Here is a 9,630-nt window from a genome sequence, read left to right on the forward strand (position 1 = left end):
TAAATAGAACCCCAACCCTCACAATTTGATGAGTTTTCACACCCTGGAAAAAGCTCTAGTTTCGAGTTAAAAACTTGAAATCTGAGCTATTAGTATAATTTTAGACTTTAGCCTAAAAAGGGTTCGAGTGTCTCTTAGTTTAAAGATTTTTATTTACTTTGTTCTTTTGTGTTTGTGTGGCTGAGTTTGAGAATTGGAAGCAAGGGGTCCCAAATTCGTTCTTGACAAAGGCTGCGCAAACAAAAGGTTACATTTTATCTTATTAGTTCTTTTATTACTTTGATTTTCTATTTTATGTAAGTTTAATTCGTGATTTGTTGTTCTGCTCAATTAGTTTGACTTAATATGTTCTCTTTAGGCCTTTTTCTATTTAGCCTAATTATTAGTTGTCGTAGATTTAAAACAGTGTTAATTTGAAGATTGTTTCCTTTGATCATATTTATGTAAACTTCCTTGTTCAGTTAACAATTTGTTATAGTAATTAATGTAGATGTGTTAGCTTAAGATTGATCCCTTAATCCTAATCAAGTTAGTTTATGCTCATTTATGATAGGAACCTGCCTCTAATTAGCCAATAAATCCTTGGGCTAAATTAGGTCAAAAAATGAAATTTTACTTTGTTTAGACTTATCAAATGTAGTAGATCAACCTCACTTAGTTATCCTGTCTAAATAGGATTGACTGAAAGGTTCAGGAAGGAGGTAGAGGTAGTTTGAGCCTATTTGGATCTTTGTTCTAGCTTGGCTAAGATTTACTTGAAAGAAAATGGTATTTGAAGATTAGGTGAGTAGTAATCATAGAAAAAAAATGCATTCTAACCCTCTCGTAAGAAGTAAAGCAACCCTACCTTAGTCCTGTTTGTGTTATGAAATGAAAATGAAGAGGCCTAATAGAACCTAGAGCAGGTTTAATTGCGCATCTACTTACCTAGATCAGGACAATGTGATAATCCAACTTCTGGCCTCATTGCTTGGAATCAACTTAACTGTGCATATAAGATTTTTTTGTGAAATGCTTTGTCTGCTCTTAATGTATTCCCATGAGCTGATTCTAAGTGTTGTATAGTGAAATGTATGACATCTTCTGTAGTTTGCTTCTTCTCTTTACTGGTTGATTAAATCCATGATGTGTAGTGACTTGCCAATTTGATAATAAATATGATTAGTGGTAGGTTAATATGTATAAACTGATTGAATAAGAAAAGCATGTTGTGTCTATCATGCCTAGGAAGTTTTATCTTCTGCGTAGAGATCAATCTGGTTCAGTTCAAAGTTGAAATCAACCTTAGGGAGTGAAACACTTAGATTAGCTGGTGTCCTATTAGAAACAGTAAAAAGATCATAGTTTAACTATGTCTTCTAGGATGGATTTAGTTTGAGATGGCAATTGGATTTGCTGTTGATGCTTAACTTGGTTGATTGATAAGGGAATAGAATTAGAGTGTGTGTAGTGTGAACTCTACGTCACATGGCCAATGGAAGCTTTTTAAAGGCACCTTAGAGTAGGGATTGGGAAGAACCAAGGAAATCTTGGTTCATAGTACCTTTCCCTCAAATAAAAGGCGCCATGGCATGCCTTAATGGTCTATGGGATATATGTTTGCTATGAGTACCTCTCTGGTTCTTACTCTTATCAATAGACCAAGGATTAATGGAAGTGTGAGTTCCAAAAAATGTTTTAAGGCTACATATACAAGAGATATACTTTAGGGCCTTAGGAAAAGGAGGGTATATACCTGATATACATCTGATACACACCTGACATACAAATTATATATATATGTTCTTAGTAGACTGTGTGAGAGATGTTGAGTATACAATAGATGTATACATTAAGAAAGTAAGAGGGGAGGAGGGTCTCACTTAGTCTTAATTCTTAATTGTGTTCCTATTTGGAAGGCAGATGGGCCTGGCCCAATTCAGGATTATTAAGGAACAACCCAATCTTTAGAAATCTAAGGTAAAAAGAGAGGGATTTGAGTATTTTACTATATCCGCATTTAGTCTTGGGCCGCTAAGGCCCAGTAGTATGTAAATGTGTGTATAAATTGTATACGTATATATGTACACTATGTATATCTATGAATGTGATAAGTTCAGAAGAATGAAAACTAACCGGGTCCCTTTTCTTTTTCCTCTCCTCTACTACATGGCCACTTGGGCCGAGTCCAGCCAACCACAGGCAAATTCTTTCAAAAATTATCGAGTCTGATGAAGGGCTATGGAAGCTAGTATATAAACGCATAGAAGACCTAGCCATGGGTGAAAATGGCCAACTAGGGGCTTGGTACACCCCTAGCCTTCCCTTTCTTCTTATTTATTTATTTATGCTTTTCTTTTTAAGTGTAATCTTGTTGTTTTTTGTATTTGTAAAACTTGTAAAAACTCAGATATATATTAGAATTTATGGTTTGAATTAGCCGTCTTAGGACAATGGTACTTATGGCGTTTAGTTGACTTTAGGTCCCCCAAACAAATTTTCAAAACCTGCTTAGTATAAATAGATTCTCAAGATGAAAAGCTGTTTTTTTCACACGAGTTAAAATGGACGGATAAAAAATAGAATTCCCAAATCTTGAACACTTTAACATTTCAAGATCAGATTTTTGTAAATAAAAGCGGATCCATTGTAAAGAAAATTAAAACTAAGTATTGGATTCTAAAAAAGAAATGAAAAGGAAAATCATTTGGGCCAAGCCCTAAGTGACAAAGGAAACTTAGGAGTACTACTGACCGTGCTTTTAACAGTTAAGAAGGAAACGGGCCAAGCCCAGCTGAATTTTGAAACAACAAGCAGAAATTGGGCTAAGCCAAGGAAAACAGAAATCTTTTAGTTGTATTACTCTTGGAAAAGTTTAAATAAATCCATTTGGTCCATGAATAAGATAATAAATGATACTAGTTTACAATTACAAGCGTTTGTAAATAACAAGACATTCGTAAAATACAAAGTTTTTATAAGGCGTTCTACACGTATTAAATGGACGGACCTGAGCCGAGTATGATTTAAACATGAACAAAATTACATATATTCATCACTTAAATATAACAATTCTATACTTTTTTTCAAATAATATATACTATCCTTATACATTAAAGGAAGCTATTTATATTCGGATATTATAATTCCGAATCTGAGTACCCTATATATAAAGGGAATATATTCAATTTGTTTTCGAAAAAATTAAATGATATGCAAATGACAGATTTTATAAATGCGGGAATAAACACTAAATAAACAGTTCATACAAATACTCATACATTGGAATTCGAAGGTCAGCCGTATAGGGATCCTTAATACCAGGGGCCTAACACCTTCCCTAGGGGATCACCAGAACCCTTACCTAGAACTTTGGATTATGAAAGTTTTTTCACTGTATATGAATAAACCCTTCAAAACTGGTTTTTCTAATTTTCTAAAAATTAGGTGGCGACTCTTTTAAAACAAAGTCCGAAAGAGCACCAACAAGTTCGTTGTAGCTTTCCGAGCGCTAACCCCGCCCGAGACATACAAACTGTAACAGATAGCGACTTCGCTAGAGAGCTAAAGGTTCTAACCATAAGGATTCCAATATAATATAAGTATATTTACTCTAACTGTTTATGTGTTTACTTTCCCGTAACTATTAACTGTCATTGCATGCATATCACAACTCCACCACTCCTAGCATTTATTTTACACTTTTGTTCCAAAGGCGACTTCGCGGAGCACGCGGTCATTCCATTAGTATAAAACTAAAATATTTCTTTTGGAACCGTTATGAGGCAGGGTTGGTTCGCGGTCGTCCAACAGCCCTAACGGTTTAGCCCTAGTCGTCCGCTCGGGTTCCCCGTCTTTTGTGAAAAGCCCATTCTCGTGAAAACTAGGATAGAGCTAAGCCAAATCCCCCTTTGAACTAGAGCATGTATACTTAGCCGAGCCTTGGGTATCTCAGACCTACCTAAGGCTCATTAAGAAAGACTATCTTGTGTTCGGACAGTCTATGATCCGAAAAACACCGCATTTCATTTATGTGCTATGTGGAAGCATGTTTGTGCCTGTGATGAACCATTGATCCTATGGGGACGGGGGAAATCTTAACTGTGTTTTGTTTTGTAGATGGAGCGTAGAATCCATTTCAACATAGTTACCAAGGCTCCAAACTTATTGAGAGCTTGGTGGGAATGGTTAGATGATGCTCATCGAAGGATAATTAGCTGCACTCTAGGTCATCTACCCTCCATCATGACAATGAAGGATCGCTTGGAGCTAATGGAGGTATTAGCCGGGTTTTGGGACGATAAGAAAATGTTGTTCCGTTTCGGGAATATTGAGTTGAATCCAACTCTAGAAGAGATTAGGGATGCCATAGACAGTAATGGAACCTGTCTAAGAAGGCGACACAAGCCGGACCATAATTTTCTGTTTCGTCAAAGGCTGACTGTTGGCCCGATTATAAAATTTCTTGCTTTGACTGAGGCGCCTTGGGCATATTAGCCCATTGTAGCTTTTAGAGACTTGTACCGAAGGTTTGGGGGATGTTTCCGGGTATACTTTGTATCAGAGGGAGTTGAAGAGTAGAGAAGAATGGGAAGTTGTTAGACCTTTGGCGTTTGCCATAGCCCTACTAGGCTTTATGGTATTCCCGAAGGATGAGTCAGCGCCATAGACACCCGAGTGATCACCACAAGAAATCTGGCTTTTTTTGGCTACCAAAGTAGCTACAAAATCCCCAAAAGTTTCTACAAAATATTTTGAGTGGCGACCATTACCTTGCTGCAAGAACCTCTGTTGCTGAATGTTTTTTGTGGTGACTTTTGACAGTCGCTACTAAACACTATCATTAGTGGAGACTATACTCAGCACTAAAGGTTAAAAAAAAAAAAAAAAAAAAAAAAGGCCACAAACAGAACTTGCACAAAAGAGGTTTTCGAGAAGTCGCTGCAAAAGAATGGATTTTAGTGGCGACCTAGTCGCCACAAAAAGAATTTATCCATCTGTAGCAACTTCCATGTCGCCACTAGAGAGCCTTCTAGTAGCAACTAAACTCGCCACAAAAACTATTAATTCATAATGGAAAAATAATTTTAGTGGCGATTATAGTCGCTACAAATACCGTTAAACCTTTAGTGGCAACACTTATATCACGCAACAAATACTTATTCTTTTTGTGGCAAGATTATGTTGCCACTAAAACATATTATTCAACAATTATAAATAAAAATTATAATAGATTTCTAGTGGCAATCTAATTCTTTAAAATTAATATAGAAGTACATTCAATTGCAAAAGGTATTAATTAATAGCATCCAGTGATTTTCAACAAACACTAAAAGCATTTTCCAAGCAAAGTATCGTACACATTTTCATTGCTAAACAGTCAATTACATATCAATTACACAATTCTTCATTGTTCATTGTCATTCTATGCGCATACATATGGCCAAAAACAACAAACATTAAGTGCCTTCAAACTCCTCTTCGATGTATGGAATTGTTTAAGAACCTTGTCCCTGCAATTAAAGGAAAAAAACACAGGATCACTTTGACAATTCTCATAATTTAATGCAAATTGTAAAAGGGGAGACAATCATCCCAAGATCAAAATGAAAGATTAACTCATAGTTTAGTGACACTAATCAATGTTAACAAGGTATTCTAAGTGAAAGATCAACTCTAATTAGAAGTAAGCATATTGTACATTGTTTTATGTGCAGTAATTCTACCAAGTTATTCCAATTCATGTGAAACTCAAAAGTGTGATAATTCTGCCAAATAAATATAGTGTTGCTCAAATGGGATGAATCTTAAGCCTGATATTCAACCGATGGAATAGAGTAACGTTATAAATAAGTGCAAAGACCAAATGTTTGCCATCAACCATCACCTAGGCATAGATTTTCCTATTTGTATTGAAAAAATTGACATAGTTGGGAAAAGTTATACAACATGACAAACATCTCACAATTCCGATATATCTAAAAGACCAAAGATATGGTTCCTGAATATTTATCAACTCAATTTAAAAGAAACATCTGAGTGCAACACACAATAATGTAATGAATCTAGCATAATGCACTAAAAGGAACAGAATAAAGAGATCACAGAATCTTAAAGACATGTTCCTCATCAAGAAGGAATGTCATGTATTAAGTGAAACCACCCTCTGCCAAAAGGGACATAAGGTCTAGTAATTTAAAAACATCTACAATTAATAGAACCAGGACATGTAAAATGGCTTTAATAAACAACACCACAAAAGCCTCGATTTTGCAAGCCAGAGAACCAAAACATTTTGTAGAACAACCACAATAATGGAACCCCAAAAAGTCAAAACAACCCAATCCATGCAAGAAAATTTCAAAAAAAAGATTCCAACTTTTGCACAAACTACAACTTCAGAAAAAGGGCTACTATCAAATATTAATAATATTCTTGATACAGTAACCACAACACCAAAAGATTCCAACTTTTTGCACAAACTACAATTCTTTCTTGATGTAGCAACTAAAAAACCAAAAAGAATCCCCCTTTATACACAATTCAATTAATAAACCCACAAATTTCTACACAATTCAATTATGATAAATCAAGATTCCACAATACCTTTTTCAGAACAAGAATGAATGATAAACCCCAAAACCCTTCAACAGCTTGATCTATAAAATTGTGTAGGCAGCGTGAACTGCTCGGAAAAACATATATCTTGTTCAAGTTTCTACATATTTGACTCTAACAAGCTGTTTCCAGGAATTACTCTTTTGTGAATTCATTCTGAACTTTTCATCATTTTAAAATCAGTAATGTAGATATGGATTCCCTCTGTGAATCAGTCCATAGTCTCAAATCTATGAAAATTGGCAGTAGCTAAATTCTTTTTTCCCACTCAGCAATTGAATTTGACAGGGACAAATAAAAGAAAGAAAACTACCACTAGTCCCACTTTACACAAAAAACGAAAGAAAACTACCACTAGTCACACTTTACACAAGAAACGAACATATACATCAACATTTCAAAAGTATGATTCAGGGACAGGCAAATCAAAGCCATTAGTTTCCTTTAATCAAACAAAGATACTACAATCCCATACAAGTCTAAAAAGAGGTCAGAGAACAATCAAATTTACTCCTCTACTATTGAATATATTTTACAATTCTCATATTCTCCGGTGATTGATACCCTTATCCTCTTTTATGTGTCTGATCCTAATGGAGCTCCAACCTGAATAGCTGAGCTTTGAACCACTGCCCCCCCCCCCCCCCCCCAAAAAAAAAAAAATCAACATAGTGGATGTGTCAAATTAATTTTTAAAAAGGTTCAGTTATGCCGCTTTGATTTTGTTTTGTCTAATAATCACCCTCCATTATTAACCTATTAAACGAATGTCAAGAAAAAGAATATCGAATGTCACTTTTCTTGTTCCAATCCATGTCGGAACTCAACTAAAATCAAGGCCAAACACGAGACGATTTGATGATGAAAAAGATGTCAATGCCAAGAATAAAAAATGATAATTTTAAAATATTCCAATAGTGAAAAACATTTTTATGTTCTTATATTTTTTGCTGATCTTAGAGTTATAATATATACATGGTAATTATTTATTATTAATAACGACTATGCTTGGCCGGCTGGTGGTGCGGGTGCCATTTGAGAATACCTAACCTATACTTTTAGAGTCAACCATCAACTCTAACATGAAAGGAGAAGATGAAAAGAAGAAGGGAGGAAGAAGAATCGCCAAAAAAGGCGGATGGAGAATTGTAAAAAAAATCTACAAAAATATTAGGAGTACCTGAAAGAAAGCATCAAACTGTTCTAGATCCTCTTGTCCACTTCTACATTAACGTGTTCACACTCATCTTCCAACTTCCTTTGCAACTCCTGTTCAATATTCCTTTGCATCGCTATCCTCCTCTACTTCATCACTAACTAAAAGTTCTCCATGCAAGTCCCACACTTTATAAGAATCTTAGAAACCCTTATGCAATAAGTCACCTCTTACATCAGTCCATAGCTTGAACATGGTATTCCTACGCCCTTTACAAGGACATCGAATTATAGTGCTCACCCTTGGTTGAATGAATGCCCAATTAAGAAAGCTGTCAACTCCAACTCTATACCTTTTGTCACCTCTATTGCTAATATTCAACTAACTTTTATCAATTCCTGTTTTAAGAAAAAAAAAGAAGCTATCAATTAGTTAATTATACGCGAAAGGACAAAGATAACAACAAGAAAATGACCAGTGAAAGATGAACAAATCAAATAACCTCTAAACAAAATTAGCATTGTAGCAACAACTTTTTCATCTTACACTCCTTTTGGTTACCAAAGGAAATTAAATAGTTTCATCAATATATTTTTGCAAATAATTTAATGTAATACATTGAACATCTCTTACTTAACTGAAAGCAAAGAGTGATGAATCTTATTCTTTGTTTGATAATTCAATCCAAGCATAACAAATGTTCAACTGAAACGACATTCTCAAAATCTGCCAGCAAGGATTTTGTAAGACATTCATTATTAGGTTTTTCCCAGTATGCTAGAAATCATACATTGTAACCTTTAAGGTAGAAGCATGAGGTACCCTTAAAGTGTACGAAGGGATCTACCGTTGCTTCTCAAAAGGTTATAACCAAAATATATAACTACTTTTTAAATAAGCTAGATTCTTGTTTGGCTCTTACATAGGAATGTCTAATGTATATCTGGTTAAAAAAATCAAAATCTGCTTAAGGCTCTCTAACATAAGGTGTAAGAGGCATTAGAGGAAAAATCTTTATATGCATTCAAGGTCTGTAGCTTATAATTACAGTTGGTTGATTCAATTAAATATTACAGTTGGTTGATTCAATTTAAATAGTAAAATACATATGTGGAATCTTGTAGGTGAAGTGATATTAAACTTAAGAAGATGGGTAACACTAATAAGAGAAGTGATTAAAGGATGGAAACCAGGTAGACATTCTTTTTTTTTTCAGAATTATAATCAAAGGCAAACAAATATGGAGATAAGCTAAAAATACACCAGAATATGCACATGAATGGTGATGTCTTTGCACATTCTATAGTGATAAACTAAAAATGCATCAGAATATTATATTCTTCACACTGCAATTTATAAATTCTCATAAGACCACTACTGAGATGTCATCTCTTTGCACATCTCAACAAAATGAAATAGTTGGGACTGAGAGAAAGAATATGCATCTCATTGCCTTGTATTAAAATTTCACTTTGTGCTTAAAGGTTGTACGAAACTTGTTGAAAAATAAACTAGTAGTAACTAACAATTAAAACACTTCTCAAGCCTAGCATCCTAAAGAAAGCTACTGAACTGGATTAAGGATTTTGGAGGATCTTTTTAGTTCAATTTGTCTGCATACTTTACCTAACCATAAGCCAACTCTCTAATCTTTACCAATAAGCCAAACTGATGCCACAAAGTTGAATCCACTAAGCTGTTGTAATTAAAAATCACTATCTTTTTGAATTCTATAACTTTCGAGGTGAAGGGTCACTGTCATTTTTCCAACACCAGAAAACCTTACGCTCTTTGACTTGTCTTTCCATGAAAACTCTCATTCTAGGCAAAAAAGTATCTGTTGGATGCAAGAAGCTCTCACACAAGGCAGAATTTAA

This window comes from Lycium ferocissimum, chromosome 1 (genome assembly GCF_029784015.1).
Source record: "Lycium ferocissimum isolate CSIRO_LF1 chromosome 1, AGI_CSIRO_Lferr_CH_V1, whole genome shotgun sequence".
Classification (NCBI taxonomy): Eukaryota; Viridiplantae; Streptophyta; class Magnoliopsida; order Solanales; family Solanaceae; genus Lycium; species Lycium ferocissimum.